This window comes from Bos taurus, chromosome Y (genome assembly GCF_002263795.3).
Source record: "Bos taurus isolate L1 Dominette 01449 registration number 42190680 breed Hereford chromosome Y, ARS-UCD2.0, whole genome shotgun sequence".
Taxonomy (NCBI): Eukaryota; Metazoa; Chordata; class Mammalia; order Artiodactyla; family Bovidae; genus Bos; species Bos taurus.
The window spans coordinates 42,764,133-42,785,339 of NC_082638.1; the positions used below are offsets into that span (position 1 = coordinate 42,764,133).

Below are 21,207 nucleotides of genomic sequence, written 5' to 3' on the forward strand. Positions count from 1 at the left end.
TTGGTTCTTTCAATATAATGGAACTTAGGGGTAAACCCAAAATATCTGCTGTGAAAACACTGGGAAGAAAGAAAGAAGAGAAAAGATTTCTCTCCGGTTTTGCCTCCAGTCAGTCACCAGTACACATGTGTTCCCACATCCAGAACCTTCCTCCCACCTCACTCCCCAGACTATTGTTCTTTGTTGTTCCAGAGCACTGGCTTTGAGTGTCCTGCATCATGCACTGAACTTGCACCGGTCATCTGTTTACGTATGGTCATGTACATGTCTCAGTGCTATTCTCTCAAATCATCCCACCATTGCCCTCTCCACAGACTCCAAAAGTCTGTTCTTTCCATCTCTGTCTCTTTTGCTGCCCTGTATGTAGGATCATCGTGACCATCTCTCCAAATTGCATACATATGCATTCCTACACAGTATTTGTATTTCTCTTTCTGACTTTTCTTCATTCTGTAGAACAGGCTCCTGTTTCACTCACCTCTCTAGAATGGACTCAAATGCATTCTTTTTCACAGTTGAGTAATAGTCCATCGTGTTTATATACCACCACTTTCTTATCCATTCATCTGCAGTGGATATCTAGATTTCTTCCATGTTCTAGCTATTGTAAATAGTCGTGAGATGAATATTGGTGTACATGTGTCTCTTTCAGTTCTGCTTTCCTTGGGGTGTATGCAAGCAGTGGGATTGCTTTGTCATGCTGCTCCTGCTAAGTCGCTTCAGTCATATCCAACTCTGTGAGACCCCATGGACTGCAGCCTACTAGGCTTCTCCATCTATGGGATTCTCCAGGCAAGAACACTGGAGTGGGTTGCCATTTCCTTCTCCAATGCATGAAAGTGGAAAGTGAAAGTGAGGTCCCTCAGTCATGTCTGACTTTTAGCGACCCCATGGACTGCAGCCTACCAGGGTCTTCCATCCTTGGAATTTTCAAGGCAACAGTACTGGAGTGAGGTGCCATTGCCTTCCCCCTGCTGCGTCATATGACAGTTCTATTTCCAGGTTTTTAAGAAATCATATGGTTTATTGTGGCTATACCAGTTTTCATTCCTACCAACAGTGTAAGCTGGTTACCTTTCCACTCCCTCTCCAGGGTTTCTTGTTTGAGACTTTGGGTGATGGTCCTTGTGACCAGTGTGAGATGACATCTCATTATGGTATTGACTTTCATCTCTCTGATAATGAGTGATATTGAGCATCTGTCCTGTGTTCATTAGCCATCTGTATATCTTCTCAGGAGAAATGTCCTATTTAGTTCTTTTGCCCACTTTTTGATCGGGTTGTTTGTTTTTCTGGTATTGAGTTGCATGAGCTGCTTGTATATGTGGGAGATTAACTCTTGGGCAGTTGTTTGATTTGTTGTAATTTGCTCCAGTTCTGAAGGCTGTCTTTTCACCTTGCTAATAGTTTCCTTCACTCCACAGAAGCTTAGAAGTTTCAATCAGTCACTTTTGTTTCTTTCTATTATTTCCATTACTCTTGGAGGTGGGACATGGAGGAGAAGGTCTTGCTGTGATTTCTGTCAGAGAGTGTTCTGCCTATGTTTTTCTCTAAGAACTTTATAGTTTCTGGTCTTCCACTTACGTGTATAATCCACTTTGCATTTATTTTTGTGTGTGCCATTAGAAAACATTTCATTCTTTTGATGTGGTTGACCTGTTTTCCCAGAACTGCTTGTTCAAGAGGTTGTCTTTTCTCCGTTGCATATTTATGCCCCCTCTGTCAAAAATGAGGTGGCCGTGGGTGTGTGGCTTCATCTCTGGACTTCCTATTTTGTTCCGTTGATCTGTATTTCTATCTTTGGCCCAGTACCTTACTATCTTGATGATTGTAGCTTTGTAGTATAGTCTGAAGTCAGGAAGGCTGATTCCTCCATTTCCGTTGTTTCTCAAGATTGATTTGCTCATTGAGGTCTTTTGTGTTTCCACACAAATTGTGAAATTATTTGCTCTAGTTCAGTGAAAATCCCCGTTGGTGTTTTTTATGGGGATTCCACAGTTGAATCCAAGAATATCAATGGTGAATGAATGTACCAATAGATTGTCTTGGGTTGTATACTCATGGTCACTGTATTGATTCTTCTGATCCAAGAATATGCTATACTTCTTGATCTATTTGTGCCATCTTTGATTTCTTTCAACATGGTTTTATAGGTTTCTGTACCACGTCCTTGCTTTCTTTGGGGGAACATATTCCTAAATCTTTGAGTCTCTTCATTGGATGGTGAATGAGATACTTTCCTTAAGTTCTATTTCTCATTTTTCATTGCTGGTGTATCAGAATGAAAGTGATTCCTGAGTATTAATTTTGTATTCTTCAGCTATACTCTATTCATTGATTAGCTCGAGTAATTTTCTGCTGGCATCCTTAGTGTTCACTGTGTGGAGGGTCATGCCATCTTCTAACAGTAATAGTTTGTTGCCAATCTGTATTCCTTTTATTTCCTTTCCCCCTGATTGCTGTGTCTAGGACTAATTTAAAAACTAATTCCAATGTGTTTTTCACCTCAGAAAAGCTTAATGATGAAATTACAAAGCACTGAAAAATCTCAATCCTACCAGATTCCCACAATAAAATCATGAAGATCATCAGGAGTTCGGGGTCATATTTTGGGTGGTGGGGAAGAAGAAACTGTTTAAGTCTTTAGAAAAATGTATCATACTCAAATTAGTCCGGAATATTTGTAGTCTTTCCTTCAGTTTCAGAAGATTCTATGGCCCTAAGAGTAATGCAGGGCTTTCTAACTGAAACCAAGAAACTCATCAAGAGCTCCCCAAACTCTAACAGTGCACATTAGAAAAATTGTGTTACTGTGTTGTTAATATTTGTGAGCTTTATAGCCAAATTAAAGAATGGCAAAAACACCTTCAAGAGGGTTGTGCTAAGCATCCTGCTAAAACAGATGAGGCCACAGGGCAAGGGAAAAGGGAAGGTGTGGGAGACCTTTGAATGAAGTGTGGTCCGGGGGAAAGGCAGGTTCCAAAGGCACAGCTGAGAGGGGTCTTGCAGGGCCACACCTGTAAGTGTCACAGCCATGACTTTGGGTGTCTCCCTCAGGCCTGCATTTGAGAAGAAGCAGCACCCGAGACCTCTAGGTCAAGAATGACCAGAGACAGTACACCAGAGCAGCCATCAGAGACAGTTATTGTTATAAATGTGGATAATCCTGGGAAATAGGTGAGAGTGGGGGTGTCCTAAGACCCATGACCGTCAATCAGAGCCCCTGTAGTTGCACTCATTATTGCAGTGCAAAGGCACCAGGTGGTCCACATGCGAGGTGGAACTGGAAGAGGCTGCTGTTCTCATCTGCTCTGAGTGCCAGACAAATTCAGATACATGCTTGCCATCCGCTGTGAAGACAGGGAGCAGGTCAAAGACCCAGGACTTTCTTGCTGAAGACACACACACATACACACATACATACCCATGCATACCACCCCCTTTTTGGAAGACACAGTGTGCAACGGGGACTGCAAATCCTGACCAGGTAAGCAGTGACATGACACTACCCAGCACACACAAGTCAGGAGGAGTACAGTAGCTGTGAGAAACAGCCCCTGGTTGGGGAATGCAGAATACCTCAGATGCAGAACACCACAGGGACATGGAGCCATGAGCGTGTCTGATGATATGGCAGGGCCTGAGCACATAGTGCTGGGAGTTGAAGAACCCAGTCCTTGGAAACTCCTGTTCCAGTGTGCTTCTTCCACCCAAGACTAGGGCTGTTGCTATTGGATCTTCTGGCCCAGCATGTGGGCTGAATGGCTCCTTGACCTAAAGCAGATTATGAACCACTCTCAACTTTCCATCATGATCAGCAACCAAGCTAAAGACTTTCTTAGCTACAAGATCAACTTGAATGTCAGTGAGGGAGGTTGAGGATGGCTGGGTATGGGACCTGGTGGGGAGTGGGAGGATCATGTTAGCCATGTTCCTGTGCTGTGAGACTTTGGAGAGGCATCATGGAAGCTGTTAATGCCTGACTCGGAGGCAATCTGAGGCACCTAGAAGCTTGTACCTTTACCCTTTTCCCTATCCTGGCAGGTGCAGGTGCAGAGACATCCAACGTCCCGCTGCAAGCTGATCTTTTCCTTTTGGGACAACTCCTACTTCTGGAACATGGTGATCATTAAGGAGTATTACCTTGACATCACTGGTAAAACGTGGCTCCAGGGTGGTGAGTGTAGGTGTGTAAGGAGGTGGATGATCCACCTGTGGAATCCGCCCCTGTGTCCCCTGTCTTTCTGCATGTTATAAGGCAAGTTATTCCACTCCAGTCCACTGGCTCTGGGACTTTGAATGAGGAGCACAGGCTGCAGGCTGGACATCATGTGCCTTAACTTTCTCAACTGGTTGTCAGGCCACAGAATCGAACAGGATTGCTGAGGTGGGGTTGCTTTGGGGCTGCATACAGTTGGCAATTGATGTTGGAGTTCTTGGATGCTCACAGGAGGGTTGGGGGCCTGGTCAGTCCTGGGCTAATCTTTCTTGTGCTGCCAGCAGATCATTGGGAAAGATGTGGGGGATGATCCTGTGAAGTAGTACCATAGGAAGGAAGGTCCTGCCATTAGCGGACCACAGAAACACATGTGATGAAGGGGTCTGGAGGTGGGCCCTGTAGGGACAGCCGTGTAGTGGCCGGGACACTGTCTTTTCTCAAATGAGGATGCTCAGTCGCATGCAAGCTGTCTCTGGAGCCAGATTTTGGGTCATGCATGTAGCAGATGATCTGCTGAGACCGGGGCTTAGGGACTCAGTGTGTACTTGAGTGCAGCAAGTCTCCCTCAATTTAGCTGTGGTTGCAGTGCGAGAGTCCTGGATGATACTACTAAAGGCAGCGTGAATTAAGTATCTTTGTCAGAATCATCCTTTTGTGGGTCCTGCCATCCCCTGGCCTCCTTTTGCTCACAGAGTTTATGATTGCCTGGGCCCTACACTCAGGCACCTTACCTTGGGAAGGCCTATCATTGAAAGGACGTCCTCTCCAGGGTCCCAGTGCACCTGTGTGCTGACTTTGGGATCTTCTGATTTTGCACATCCACCGATCAGCGTCTCACCATTACCACACTTGCTGCATTGGAAGAGGCTTCAGGCTGCCTTCGGAAAATACGGAAGTGCTCAGGGAGGAGGTGGACAGAGAGCTCCAAGTGCAGGACGTGGTGCCTACTGATGCCATCTCTGATACTGCTGGACACATGGGCGTCTTCAGCTCCTGAAACACCTGTGTTCCCTGTTTGTGTTTGTGTCCCTGTATCGAGCCTGTGTGTGTATACACGTGTGTGCTTGTGTCACCTGTGTTTGCGTGCGTGTGTGTGTGTGTGTGTGTGTGTGTGTGTGTGTGGCCCAGGGAAATATCAGAGAAAAAGGCTACAGGAGAGGAAATGCCAAGCAATCAGAAGACGAGACACAAGGCACCCCCAGTTTGAGGGTGGTTGGTCGCCCTATCTCTGCAGTGACCCTGTCCAGGATGGGAATGAGGAAAGGATGGCCACTGATAACTCAGGACCTTGGCTTCAGAAATCTGCCATGAGATGAAATACAAAAACACACTCACCATTTCTACCGTGTTCTTGTATGTGTTTGGACCAGGAAGAGTGAGTGCATGGTCTGTGGATTCACCCAGGGCAAATCAGGTGGAGTGGGGCTTTAAAACCACCGCCTGTGGAGCCCACAGCCTGTGGGGACATGGGCTGGCAGGTGGAAATGGTGGATGTGGATACAGAGGACCTGGGATGGGTGAGGAGGCTAAGGTCTTGCTGAGAAGGACAGAGACCCGAAGGAGAAAGAGGCACAGATTGACTTGTGTACTGGAGACTTGCTCTACACATGTGAGAAGGAGACCTGGGAAGGTCCTGGGCCAGTGCTTCCCAGGATCAGCCCATCAGCCAGCACCCTCTCTCCATGAGGGTTTCACACACTGGAACGATGTGACACAAAATGCGAGACATGCTAAGGTAGGCTGTCGTGCAAAACCACAGGCATCCTAGGAGAGACAACATGTGAGTGTGGCATGCCTCCAGGCACTTCCAGTCTCCCTGGCAGTGCAGAAAGGCGTAGAAAGTGCAGGTGTTTTACGTGTGTGCTCTTCTGCCGAGGTGTGCCTATAAGGGAGGGAACAGGGAGGAAGCAAGGATGGTGGGCTTATTGCGTGTCCGAAGGACCTCATGAGAGTGGGAGACAGGGAAGCCCCTGGGTGCAGTGTAGGGCCTGCTGGTTTTCAGGGTCCAGGGGAAAGGCAATAACGCTCCTGCCAAAGATACCCCATGGCTTGTGCTGAAAGTCCTGATATAAATTCCTTCTTTCCTCTGGGTCTTTCCCCTGGCTTTGGGGACCTGAGGGCAAAGGTGTGTGTTTGCACCTGGGGGAGGATTTTGGCAGTTTCTCTGGAGCATAATCTCTGATTTTGTCGTAGGGGATCTGCACCAGCTGACACTCAGAAGGAAGCTGCATTCCAGGTGACCGTCTTGGATGCCCCTGTGGCCAACCAAGGACTGGCTAACTTGGCACGTGGGCTGTGTAGGTAAGCAGGGATGCCTGACTCCAGGGAGTCCTACCTGGGCTTAATGAACCCAATGAAAGAGAGTATTTGATTTAGCAAATCAATGAGGCCTGGGTGGAATCAAGCCCTCTTGGTGTTTTTGAGATAGAAAAGCTGCTTTCTGTCCAAGGGAGGCATGAGCTGTGGGCCCAGAAAGGGCAGGATTCCCAGATCATCATCTGTTTGGGGACTCCATGGGTCTGGGTAGGAATAAACAGAAGGGACCACCTGTAGGAATGCCACCTTACCATTATGGTCTCGGGCTTCATGCCTTGTTTCAGAAGAGACCCTCTATCTATGGGCACCTTCTTCACAACATTGGATCACACCCAGGTCTCTCACAGACTCTGGGGGACCTTGGAGGCTCAGGCATCTCTTTGGCCTTTTCCTGTTAAAGGGAGATAGTGCTTGGAGGCACAGGTCTTTTCCTGCTAAAGGGAGATAGTGCTTGGAGGCACAGGTAGACAGGTGCACACAGAAAACTACACAGGTAGAAAGAACAGGGGACCTCACTCAGAATGTTGATGTGGTAGGCTAGCAATAGGGACACAGTTTTGACCAGGAATGACTTAGAAGGGGCACACTGAGAAAGCAGTTCTCCAAGTCAGCTGAGCCTAGACGTCCTTGTTTGCTGGTCCCCTGAAAGAATGCACAGGCAATGGATCAGGCCAGTGTGACTGGTACTGTGAAGCTGTCCAAGGTAATGGGAGAATGTAGAATGCAGGCAGAACTCATTCAGCTGTCCAGGGCGAGCATTTCCAACCCTGCCTGAAGCTCTGCAGATCGGTCCTTGTCAGGAGCAAATGCCAAAATTTTGTAACCTTTGAGGCTAAGTCAAAGGGTTAGAAGTGTAACCTGACAGGATCGATGAGAAAGTGAAAGAAAATAATCAGGACAAAGAAAGTCAGGTGCTTACCAAAATTGATGTTCCTGGAGAAGAAAGTTTGTATGTCTGTATATGTGCAAGTTTCCTCTCAGGGATGTTAATGTGTGCACACGCATGTGTGTGCATATATGCATGAAAAGCGCCTGACAGTATGCTTGTGAGTATGAGGTGTAGAAACTGACCTAACCAGGTGATAGAAGTTGAATAGGGAAAACATAAAAGCCATAGGGAAAGGTACATGCTCTGGCCATCAGAAGCACTGGAGCCGGGTTGTCAATCCCTGTTATCTCACTGAGTGAGCAACTTCTAAGTGGAATCACAGTGGTGCACCCAGGATGCCTGGCAGAAAGGAGAGGCAGGAAGAAAGTGCCTGGGGGTGACCAATGAGAGTGCAGAGGATCCGAGACACAGAACAGGCTGCAATTCCAATACACAGAGGTCATAGTGGGTGACCCCACAGCCCCTTGGACATGTAGCTACCAGGGCGTTCTATCCTTCTAGAACACTGGGCTTTCTTTCCCTGTCCTTGCCATGAGCATGAGCACCCCGTGCCTTTTTTTTGAGGTTTCAGAAATGGACCAGCACTGCAGCATAAGCACCTGCTACCTGCATAGTCTTCCAGTTTGAAAAATCACTCTTTGTACTCTTTGAAGAAGGTATATATCGGGAGTAAGGACTATAGGATGGATGGATTAGCTTGATCCTCTTGCTGCTCCTGGCCCCACAGGATTGGCCTATTGGGCAGGCTGGTACGTGTTCTTACATGGAGAACAGAACCATTTTGAAACGACCTTGGTAGGGTAAATGGGCAGACGTGCATGTCTCGGGCACCAGGAAGTCCTGGAACTTAACAGGGAGTTGTCCTTAGCATCTCACTGGTAGGCGTTTGAACAAGGTTCAGGGAGTTTCCTCATGCCAGCAGAGCATGCCCCCATTTCTCCCTCTGTGCAAAGTGTGGCCAAGACGCTGCAGACCTGTGCAGTGTTCACATCTGTCCAGTGAGGGAGGGAGGATAAACCGGCCCCTTCTGAGGTTCAGCAGTGACCGCCCACTGTTGGCTTTCAAGTTTGAGAAAGTACTGTCTGAAAGTGTGGACTAAAAATGTCTGATTTTGTACACCCGTGGTGGACTCATGTTGATGTATGGCAAAACCAATATAATATTGTAAAGTAATTAGCCTCTACTTAAAATAAATAAATTTAAATTAAAAAAGAGTCTGATCTCCCGTTAGTGAAACTCACTCAGGAGGAGAAGGGCTTGCCTTCATGCCAAGGATAAGCTTCTCGTATGAGTGCTGGTGTCCAGACAGTGGCAAAGGGTAACAGCATCACTTAAAGAGATGGAACTACATAGACACCAGCCCTGGTACACACACAGAAGGATAGCCCAAAACAGTGCTATGCCAGAAGCAGAGATAAAGAGACACAGAGCGAGCTCTGTACCCTAAGGTTCTGGTGTCCCCGAACAATGCAGATCAACTGTTTCCTCTCAGGGATGTTAATGTGTACACACGCAAATGGTACTCCTACTCCCGTAGCATCCGGACAGCAACAGGTACTCTGTCCCATGGAGAAAAGTATCCAGCCACTGGATCTTTTGGATACTCAGAGCGAACGCCCAGTTATTAAAGGTTATTAAAGGTCTTGTGGGACCCAGGAGTGTGTTTTTCGGATTGCGGAGCAGGAACCCGTGGTTGGAATTTCCAGATCCAGGTCAATGACAGCCCCCGGGGAAGCGGCAGATGCAAAACCTGCTAGCTCCTTGGAGCAGAATCTGGCCACGTGGTGGAGCTGGAGCCCAGGAACCAGGAAAGATGCCCTCCAGTCTAGGGGCATGTCCATAAGGGTGCCGTCCACTACCCTTTTGGCCATTGGTCTAGATTTGGGCCAGCAGCCTGTGCGTGGCTCACAACCTAGGGCCCTGCCTGTTTGGGTGATGTCCCAGGGCCCGTTCAGCCTGTCCTGGGATGTCCACTACCCCTTTCTTCAGCCTCAGGCGACCCCAGACACACCAGCCCCTGCCTCCCAACCATGCCTCTCACTCCCCACCCCGAAAAAGCAAGCGGGCCCCACAGGTTTACTGCAGACTGGGCCTCCATTGCACACCACTTGCTTTGGTGCTATTATGTCTGTCCTTTCGCTTCTGACAGCCAGGGGTCATGGCCAGGGCCAAGAGGAGCGTGAGAGGTGGTCATAGGAAGACGGGAGCGTCCTGGGACCCTGGACCTTCTTAGTTGTGAGCCCAGGTGTTCAGGGGGATGGGGCCCCGCAGCCTGCCCTTGTGATGCTATGCACAGCTGGGACCTAGCAGCCACCAGTTGTCACACCAGGCGAAGATGCCACCCTCTTCAGGGTGGAGATGGCAGAGGATGGCAGGGCCCTGGTGGATGGAGATGTGGTGGGAATCAGGCGGGTGTTCCAGCTGCCTGTGGAAGACATCATGGAGGAGGTAGAGGTTTCAGCTGATGAGGAGCAGCAACAGGGATCCTCCCAGGAGCTGGAGGAGAAGATGTTGGAGAAGCAGGGCCAGGAAAGGCCTGAATGAGCTTCTGGTGCTATATGTGCTACAGGCGCTGGCCGCCCTGCAAGTGGAACTGACGTCTTAGCATGAGAAAAACCGCAGGGCCTATGTTTGTTTCATGTGAAGAGCCATCAGAGGAGGACTTGGCTCAGAGGAGCGCCACCATCCAGGGCATCCCTGGCTTCTGGGACAAAGTGGTATCCTTTCTGCTGCTCCTTGGGGTCTACTTAGGAGGAGGAGAAGGAGGTGCAGAGGCAGGAGCAGGAGGAGGGGTGGGGGCGAGTGCTGGTGGACCCTGAAGGAAGTGTGGTACTGGGCAATTCGCAGGCTTCAAAGGCACAGCTGAATAGAGTCCTGGCAGGGCCACACCTGTGAGTGTCGAAGCCATGACATTGTGTGTCTACTTCAGGCCTGCATCTGAGGAGGAACAGCTCCGAGGCCTCTAAGTCAGGAATGACCAGAGACAGTACACCAGAGCAGTCTCAGCAGACAGTTATTGTTGTAAATGTGGATGATCCTGAAAATAACTGAGACATGGGAGTCACACATACACACACACAGACACACATACACATAGGCAAACACACACCAACACCTTTGCTTTCAGACACGATGTGTTACAACGACTGCATGTCTAACCATGTAAGCAGTGACATACCACTACCCAGCATACACAGGTCTAGAGAAGAGTAACAATCAGAAACAGTCTCTGCTTGGGGAATGCAGACCACCTCAGATGCAGTACACCAAAAGGAACCCAGAGCCATGAGCGTGTCTGATGGTATGGCAGGGCCTGAGGACATCAGTAGTGGCTGGGCAAGCAGAAGTGCCCAGCATCCTTGACGATGCCTGTTCCAGTGTCCTTCTTCCACCCCAGACTAGGACTGTTGTTCCTGGATCTTCTTGGCCTAGTATGTGGCCTAAATGGCTCCTTGACCTAAAGCAGATTATGAACCACCCTCAAGTTTCTGTCATCATCAGCGACCAAGATAAAGACTTTCTCAGCTACATGATCGACTTGAAGGTCAATGAGGGAGACTGAGGACAGGTGGGTATGGGACTTGGTGGAGAGTGGGAGGATCATGTTTTCCATGTTCCTACACTGGGAGAGTTTGGAGAGGCTTCATGGAAGCTGTTAATGGGAGGCAAGCTGAGGCCCCTAGAAGCTTGCACCTTTTCCCTTCTCCCTATCCTAGCAGGTACAGGTGCGAGCCATCTCTGGTCCCACAGCAAGCTGATATTTCCTTTTTGGGACCACCCTTACTTCTTGAACAACAGTGATCATTAAAGAGTATTATCTTGACATCACTGGTAAAACGTGGCTCCTTGGGTGATGACTGTCAGTATGAAAGGGTGTGGATGATTCACCTGCGGGATTCGCACCCTTCTCCCCTATCTTTCTGCAGGGTAAAGGGCACATTGTTCCACACCAGTCCATTGGTTCTGGGACTTTGAACAGGGAGGAGCCAGCCACAGGCTGGTCACCAGGAGCCTAAACTTTCTCAACTGGTTGTCAGGCCACAACTGCCCAGAATCAACAGGATTGCTCAGGTGGAGTTGTTTTGGTCCTGCATACAGTTGATGATTGATGTTGGAGTTCTTGGCTGCTCATGGGAAGGTTCGGGTCCTGGTCAGCCCAGAGGTGACATTCCTCGTGTTGCCACCAGATCATCAGCTAAGACGAGTGGGACGATCCCCTGAAGTGCTACCCCAGGAGGGAAGATTCTTCCATGAGTGGTAACTGACAGAAACACATGTGGTAAAGGGTCTGGAGGTGGGCTGTGAAGGGACAACTGTGTTGGAGCCGTGACACTGTCCTTTCGCAAATGGGGATGATCAGGCTCATGCAAGCTGGCTGAGGAGCATGGATTTGAGCTATGCATGTAGCAGGTGGCCTGCTGAGACTTGGGTCTGGGCATTCAATGTGTCCGTGAGTGAAACAAGTCTCCCTCAAATCAGCTGTGGTTGCAGCATGAGACTCCTAGGTGGTACTACTAGAGGCAGGGTGAATTAAGTATCTTTTTCAGAATAATCCTGCTGTGGGTCCTGCCATCACCCGGCCTCCTGTTGCTCACTGAGTTTGACATTGCCTGGGGCCTTCATTCCCGCCCCTTAACTTGGGAAGGTCTATCATTGAAAGGGCATCCTCTCTGGGATCCCAGTGCACCTGTGTGCTGACTTTGGGATCTTCTGTGAATTTCCACATGCACCACTTGGTGGCTCACAAGCATCACACATGCTGCGCTGGAAGTAGCTTCAGGCTACCTTGGGAAAATATGGAAGAGCTCGTGGAGGAGGTGAACAGGGAAGAGCTCGTGGAGGAGGTAAACAGGGAAGAGCTCGTGGAGGAGGTGAACAGGGAGCCACAAGGGCAGGGCATGGTGCATACCGACTACATCTCTGACATTGCAGAGACCACCCACCCTTAGACTGGGGACACCTCATGCCTCCACTTATGGTAACTAGGCTCCTCCTCTCCTGTCACTTTCATCTCTGTGTCTTCCCTGGGCTACACACACAAACACACACACTCACAAACACAGCCGACATAGGCACATGCGTGTATACACACACATGCTCGGCACGGAGACACAAACACAATCAGGGAACACGGGCTTCTGAAACACATGAGTTTCCTGTTTGCATTTGTGTTCCTGTGCCGAGCATATGTGTGTATACATGTGTGTGCTTGTGTCGGCTGTGTTTATGTGTGTGTGTGTGTGTGTGTGTGTGTCTGGCCCAGGGCAGACACAGAGATGAAGGAGACAGGAGAGGAGGTGCCAAGCAACCAAAAGAGGAGGCACGAGGCGTCCCCAGTCTAAGGGTGGTTGGTCGCCGTATCTCTGCAGTACCCTGTACAGGATGGGAACGGGGAAAGGATGGCCAGTGATAACTCCAGACCGTGGCTCCAGAAATCTGCAATTAGACCAAATATAAGACAAGCTCACCATTTCTACTGTGTTGTTGTGTGTGTTTGGACCGGGAAGAGGGGATGCATGGCCTGAGGATTCACCCAGGACAAATCAGGTGGGGTAGGGCTTTGAGACCACTGGCTTTGGAGCCCTCAGCCTGTGGTCACATGGGCCGGCCTTTGGAAATGGTGGATGTGGCTATGGCAGGACTGGGATGGTGAGGAGGCTAAGGTCCTGCAGAAAAGGGCGGAGACCTGAAGGAGAAAGAGCCACAGATTGTCTGCTGCACTGGAGACTTGTTCCACACACGTAAGGAGAACTGGAAAGGTCCTGGGCTGTACTGCCCAGGATCAGCCCAAAAGCCAGCATGCTATGTCCATGAGAGTGGCACACACTGACACAATGTGACACAAAATGGAAGATAAGGTAAGGCAGGCTGTCTGTGCAAAATGACAGGCCTCCTAGGAGAGACAGGATGTGAGCGTGGCATGCCTCCAGGCACTTCCAGCCTCCCTGGCAGTGCAGGTAGGCAAAGAAAGTGCAGGGCCTAGTGTACGTGTGTGGCCCTCCTCTGGGTTGTGCCTGTGAGGGAGGGAACAGGGAGGAAGCAAGGGTGGTGGGCTTATTGCATGTCCCAAGGGAACTCGGGGGAGGGGAGATGGGGAAGCCCCTGGGGGTAATTTGAAGCCTGCTGGTTTTCAGGGTCCAGGGTCTAGGCAATAGCGGTCCTGCCAAAGATACCTCATGGTGTGTGCTGAAAGTCCTGACGTGAATTCCTTCTTTCCTCTGGGGTCATGCCCCTGGCCCTGGGGTCTAGAGGGGTAAAGGTGTGCATCTGCATCTGAGAGAAGATTGTGGCTCTCTCTCTCTGGAGCAGATTCTCTGATTTTGTCATAGGGGATTTGCACCAGGTGACACTCAGTGGGACCCTGCCTTCCAGGTGACTGTCTTGGATGTCTTTGGGCCCAACCAGGGACAGGCTTCTTTGGCACTTTGGCTGTTAGGAAAGCAGATATACCTGATTGTATGAAGACCTACCTGGGCCTTATGAGAGCAACTGAAAGGGAGTCTTGGCATTTAGTCAATCAGTGATGTCTGGGTGGTTCTAACACAGTTGGTGCTAAGTTACAGAGTCAGAAGTGCAACCTGAGATGAGCAAGTGAAAGAAAATAACCAGGACAAAGAAAGTTGGGTGCTTACCAAAGTTCATGTTCCTGGAGAAGAAAGCGTGTACTTTCTGCATATGTGCAAGTTTCCTCTCAGGGATGTTACTGTGTACATGCACATGCACACAAAGAACCACCTGCCAGTACGCTTATGAGTATGAGCTGTCGGAAGTGACCTAACCAGGTAATGGGAGTTGAATAGCAAAGCATGAACGTCATAGGGAAAGACTCCACCTAGACTCCAGCCAGCAGAAGCACTGATAACAGTTCCTGTTATCTCACCGAGATAGCAAGTTCTAAGTGGAGTCAGAATGGTGCACCAAGGATGCCCGTCAGAAAGGAGAGGCAGGAGGAAAGTGCCTGTGGGCGACCAGTGAGAGTTCAGAGGTTCCAAGACACAGAACAGGCAGCAACCCCAGACACAGAAACCAAAGTGGGTGACCACACAACCCCTTGACCACCCGGCTACAAGGGTCTTTCTGTCCTTCTGAAGTGCCAGGCATACTTTCCCTGACCTTGCCAAGAGCATGGGCAAGGTTTGCCTTTTTCCTGTGTTTTCAGTGATGGACCAGAACTGTAGCATAAGGACCTGCTACCTGCAGAGTCTTCCAGTTTGAAATATTACTAATTGTACTCTTTGCAGAACACATATATTGGGTATCAGGACTATAGGATGGATGGCTTAGCTTGATCCTCTTATTGCTTCCCTCCCCACAGCCTTGGGCGACAAGGCAGGCTTGGGTGTGTTCTCACATGGAGAACAGAATCGCATTTGCTGGGAGCCACCACGGGAGACCCCATGCATGACAAAAGTCATGCAGAGAATATCTGACAGGCAAAGGCGGATCAGGACTCGAGGGATTCCCTGGACCTGCTCAAGCATCTGCCCCCAAACCAAAATCTGTCTGTCTACTGTTTACTATAGTATGCCTTTCATCAGTTCTTCTGACATTAACAGGGTGCTCTCCCTGACAATCATTCTCTGAAGAAATTCAACTTAAGGCTCTAGTTAATAAGTCTCCTGGGCTTGAAAGGAGCATTTTAATTCTAACCCCTCTGTTACTATTTTAGCTTGCTTGGCAGGTCTATTCATACTCTTGTATTTAACGCACATGATTGTTCACAACAAAACCCAAGTATAACCTTTGAGTGATAAAACAGCATTATTAGAATAATACTGCATTGTTGAGCCAATGTTTCCTTCTGAGTTTCCTTGTCCTTTACCCAATTTGCACCTGGGAGTGCATTAGCTAGTATATTGGAATGCAAGAAAAACAAGCGGTAGCCTTGGTATTAGCAACATAAGACTCTTGAGTTAATAAGTTTGTTCTTTCTTGTAACCCACTGCACCTTTGCTCCATAAGAATGTAACTCTGTTTCCTGACGGGGAAAGAATGTAACTCTGTTTCCTGAGGGGGACTGCAGACTGGAAAGATAAAGGGAAAGCAGGTTTTGAGGTTGACCAACATTTATCAAGAAAGAGTTGCAAAATGTTAACAGGCCACAGAGCCAGAAGATAGTGTACATAACATAAGACCCTTGTTTGTGAAAAGCTTTGCAAAAACTGTCCTGGTTTCGATAAAGGTAAAACTGATGGAATGTTGAGCTTATTCTGCATGACTTTGTATCTTTCACTTCTGGAAATGTGTAACTCAGGGTATAAAAGCCCCTTTTGAAAATAAAGCTGCAGACCCGTTTCACCTAAGCTGGGTCTCCCCGTGTCATTCTCTCTCTCTCTCTCTCTCTCTCTCTCTCTCTCTCTCTCTCTCTCTCTCTCTCTTTCTCTTTCTCTCTATCAGCCAGATTCCCTAGAGCACAACGGCTCTCTGTGTTAACTTTTTTGCCCGGGCTTCTAAGACCCAATCTAGAAGGTGCTCTGCGTCTTCGCTCCATCGGGAGTGCGCCTGTGGCCTCCATGAACAGAGCGAGTGCTGTGTTAGGGGCTTTATTGGCTTTCTGTGTAAACTAAGGAATATCAGCCTCTTTTGCTCTCCTTTACTTTCCCTCTTGCCAATGCCGTTCATCCTGAGAGTATCCCTAAATCCTGCTGGGGCTGGACCCTGGCAAATGGCACCCAGAACAGGAACCTGAAGGTAAGTCTCCCCATTGTCCAGTTTTTGGAACGGCCAGGGTCCCACTTAGGGTGCTGCAAACCCCCTTGCATACGATAGGTAGTGTGAGGAAGAGTGGGTAGTGTTGAATCTTTCCTTGAAGACAGAAATCACTGACACGGGGAACAACGAATCAAAAGAACGACAGCTCTTTATAGGAGTAATCTTGCAATTGTTAAATAAAAGAGGAATTAAAGTTAAGGTTAGTATTCAATCATTTTTTACGTTTGTACAAGAGCAATGTGTTTGGTTTCCAGAAGAGGGCACTGGTAACCTAGATACTTGGGAAAATGTAGGGAAACAGGTAAAATCTTATTACACTTTTGCATTACCCAGAAAAAGTAACCACTGACACCCTTTCTCTTTGGAATATGATTAAGGATGCTTTAGATCCTGCTCATAAATCTGAAGGGTAAATAATTTGAGACCGTAATGTGGGGCGGTTAGGATTGTACCTGCCTAACTGCCAGCAGGGTGAAGAGGGTACAGAATGAATAAGAATATTCTCTAGAAAAATAGGTTTCTCTGCATCTAAGAATAGACAAATGTTTATTGAAGTACTACTTCACATGTTAGCCCATAGAGACATTAAAAAAAGCACAGGAAAACTGTCTAAATTTCTACATTGTTTTATACTTTTCATGGGCCAGAAAATGTTCCTGTAGATGCTTTGCTCTGTGAAATATGATTAGAAATGTCCTGAACCCTTGTCATGAAGCTGTTAGACAGCCTATGGGCGAGGCTATAGTGGTCGGTGGTGGGTCTCCACTTTTGTGCAGATCATATTTTCTGCCGTTGAAGAACAAAAAGGAGACAGACTGTGCTCTACCTCCCGAGGAAGGAGGGGGCTTACAGGATCCTATGGTCAGGCGCCCTGGTGAGCCCCCTCCCCCTCTGCACAAACCTTTAAAAACTTATCCACCACTTTCTGATTTAAGGTGACTGCCGCCACTTCCATTTGTGCCTCCCAAAGCCTCCGAAGGTGTTGCCTAAGGCTGAAGAAGATAAAAAGTTTTTTGCACAACAGAACTTTTAAAGCAGACACATACACAATATGCAGAGCATGCTCCTTGGAGAAAACCCTCAGGGGGGCCTCACGCAGGCTAGGAGAGAAGTGGAATGGTAAGGGGATTTAACAACAATATTAACTCCGGACATGCCTGTTACTCCAATTCCAATGGGAGTGGCTGTCCCCCTACCTGAGGGTATTATAGGATTAGTGTTTGGGCGTAGCTCGCTTTCTTTTCGAGGAATTTCACTGGTGCCTGTTGTAGTAGATTCTGATTATATTGGGGAAATTTAAGTTTTGATCTTGCCACTTGCCAAAACTGTGCAAATTAATAAAGGTCAAAGAATAGCACAGCTTTTGCTTTTAAGTTATTATCAGAAAGGAAAAAAAAAAAAAAAACTTGACTTCTCAAGCTAGGGGCCACAGAGTATTTGGATCTAGTAATCTAGCTTTTTGGGTTCAGGAAATTACAGCTTCTCGGCCTTCAAAAGACCTTTTAATTCAAGGAAATGAAATAGGGCTGTTAGATACTGGAGCAGACGTCTCTTGCATTGCTGGACTTCCACCTTTAGAAGGGACAATTTTAGTTTTCACAGATGATTCCTCTAATGTTAAAGCAGTCACAATTATTGATAAAATATCCCATGTTCAGGTAACTGAAGTGACATCTGCCCAGAGAGCTGAGTTATGAACAGTTATTTGGGCTCTTCAACATTTAAGAGACCACACCTTCAATTTTTTGACTGACTCCCGATATACTGTAGGGTTGATTCCTCATATAGAGACCGCTAATATCCCCCCAAAATAAAACTACTATATTCTCCTTGTTATCTGGTTTACAGAAAGAGATTAAACACAGAGATAAGAAATACTTTGTGGGACATATTAGAGCCCATTCTGGCTTGTCTGGCCCTTTACATGAAGGAAATGCTTTGGCAGATGCATTGACTAAAGTAATTGCTTTAAACTTACAGAAAAAGATGGACAAAGCCAAAACTTCTCACAAAAGTCACCATCAAAATGCAACTGGTTTAAGGTATGAATTTCATATCCCTAAAAGAAACAGCTAGACAAATGGTAAAGTTATGTCCAAATTTCCCAATATTTAATCCATCTCCACTGTTAGGAGTAAATCTCCGAGGCCTTAAGCCTAATGCTCTCTGGCAAATTGACGTAACCCTATCCCGACCAAAAAATGAGTCTACTTATTTTATTTTAGCTTGCCTACCCTCTCCCTATGTTTTTCTCTTCACTAATGACTCCAAAGGACTTAATATACAAATAAATTATTCAGGTGGACCTAACATAGTATCTTGTGAACAATGTACTCTCTCATCTTGTGTGAACCCTCAATATAACGTTTGTTCCTTTGCAGTGTTGCGAAGTCCACCCTATCTTATGGTGCCTGTGACTGCACTCACTTATTGGTATGATAACTGTGGTCTTGCTGTGCTGCAACAATTACAAGATTTGATGTGATCATGACTGTTTGTGAGCTTGCCTTTCTTGAGAATATCAGCTTTAATAACTGCAATTACCTCTGTCACTGTGGCGGCAATATCATTGACTCAAAAAGTGCATACTGCTCAATATGTTAATACTATGTCTAAAATTGCCTGGAAAATCCCATGGACAGAGGAGCCCGGTAGGCTACAGTCCATGGGGTCGCAAAGAGTCGGACACGACTGTGTGACTTCACGTTCACGTTCTCGTTCACGTTCATGTCTAAAAATGGCTCTTTAGCTTTGGCAGGAAGTTATAGATAGGAAACTAGAAATGGAGGTAGATGCCCTGGAGGAAGCAGTAATGCATATTGGGACTGAATTACAGGCATTAAAAGTAAACCTGTCACTGTCCTGTCATGCCAACTACTGGTGGATTTGTGTAACACCCATGAAAGTAAACGAGACAGATTATAACTGGGAGAAAATTAGAAATCATATTTCGGGGGTATGGAATAGCTCCAGCATTAGTTTAGATTTAGGCAAACTTCACACTCAGATAAAGACCATGGAACATTCCCATTGGATTTTTCCACCTCAGGAGCAGCAAATGACCTTTTTTCTTATATTTTTGAACCTTATTTCAGGAAAAAAACATTCTGTCTACTATTTTTAGCTATGCTGCCGTGGCCACTCTAATTCTGCTTCTCATAATTATTCTTCCTTGTATTGTCAGAACTCTTGGACAGAGCACTCAGAAGCTCGTGACTGAATTACATCTGGCTGTTTTAAAAAAATAAAAAAAGGAAAGATGCCAGGATCCAGGAGAAGATCTGACAGGCAAAGGCGGATCAGAAGTCAAGGGATTCCCTGGACCTGCTCGAGCATCTGCTCCAAAACCAAAATCTGTCTCTCTACTGTTTACTATATTATGCCTTTCACCAATTCTTTTGACATTAACAGGGGGTTCTCTCCAACCACCTTTCTCTGAAGAAAACCAACTTAGGGCTCTAGTTAATAAGTCTCCTGGGATTGAAAGGAACATTTTAAATCTAACCCCTCTGTTACTATTTTAGCTTGCTTTGCAGTTTTATCCACACTCTTGTAACTAATGCACATGATTGTTCACAACACCCCAAGCATAACCATCGAGTGATAAAAAAGAAAAGCTTTATTAGAATAACACTGCATTGTTGAGGCAATGTTTGCTATCGAGTTTCCTTGTCCTTTACCCAATGTGCACCTGTAAGTGCATTAGCTAGTATAGTTGGTATGCAAGAAAAACAAGCAGTAGACTTGGTATTAGCAACATAAGCCTCTTGAGTTAATAAGTACTTTCTTTGTTGTAATCCACTGCACCTTTGCTCCATGAGAATGTAACTCTGTTTCCTGAGGGGGACTGCAGACTGGAAAGATAAAGGGAAAGCAGGTTTTCAGGTTGACCAACCTTTATCAAGAAAGAGTCACAAAATGTTAACAGGTCACAGGGCCAGAAGATAATGTACATAACATAAGACCCTCTTTGGGGGAAAGTTATGCAGAAAATGTCCTGGTTTCGATAAAGGTAAAACTGATGGAGTGTTGAGCTGATTCTGCATGACTTTGTATCTTTCACTCCTGGAAATGTGTAACTCAGGGTATAAAAGCCCCTTTTCAAAATAAAGCTGCAGACCCGTTTCACCTAAGCTGGGTCTCCCGGTGACATTGTTTCTTTCTATTTCTCTCTTTTTCTCAGGCAGATTCACTTGAGCCCAGAGGCTCTCTGAGTTCACTTTTTTTGCCAGGGCTTCTAAAACCCAATCGATAAGGCACTTTGCATCTTCGCTCCATTCAGAGGGCGCCTGTGGCCTCTGTGAACAGAGCAAGTCCCGTGTCAGGGGCTTCATTGGCTTTCTGCGTAAACCAGGGAATATCAGCCTCTTTTTCTCTCCTTTACTTTTCTCTTGCTGGCACCGTTTTTCCTGAGGGTATCCCTGGATGGTGCTGGGGCTGGACCCTGGCACACGTTGAAAGGGCCTCAATAGCGTACATGGGCAGACGTGCATGTCTCTGGCACCGGTGGGTCGTGGAAGTCATAGGGGAGCTGTCCTTACTGTCTCCCTGGCAGGTATTCGAGTAATGTTCAGGGAGTTCCCTTATGCCAGGAGGGCATGCCTCATTTCTCCATCTGTGCAAAGTGTGGCCAAGCCACTTCAGGCCTGTGCAGCATTCATATCTGTCCAGCAATGGAAGGAGGGTCGCCAGGCCCCTTCTGCAGTTCAGCAGTGACCACCCACTGTTAGCTTTCAAGTTTGAGAAAGAACTATCTGAACGCGTGGACTAAAAAAATCGGATCTCCCATTGGTGCAACTCACTAAGGAGGAGAAGGGCTTGCCTTCACGCCATGGATAAGCTTCTCATATGAGCACTGGTATCCAGAGTGTGCCAGACAGCAACAGCGCCACGTGGAGAGATGCAGACACACAGACACCAGCCCTTGGTACACACATAGAAGGATTGCCCAAAATAGTGCTATGCCAGAAGCAGAGATAAAGAGACACAGATTAAGCTCTGTACCCTAAGGCTCTGGTGTCCCTGAACAGTGGAGATCAACTGTAGCAAACAGTGGGGTTTTTCCCTACTT

At 47.3% G+C, this 21,207-nt stretch overlaps 1 pseudogene; it reads right to left on the bottom strand.

Annotated features, from left to right (window-relative positions):
* Window positions 1-4,567: 4,567 nt before the first annotated feature.
* On the bottom strand, window positions 4,568-13,751 carry LOC132344548 (uncharacterized; annotated as a pseudogene).
* Window positions 13,752-21,207: the final 7,456 nt, after the last annotated feature.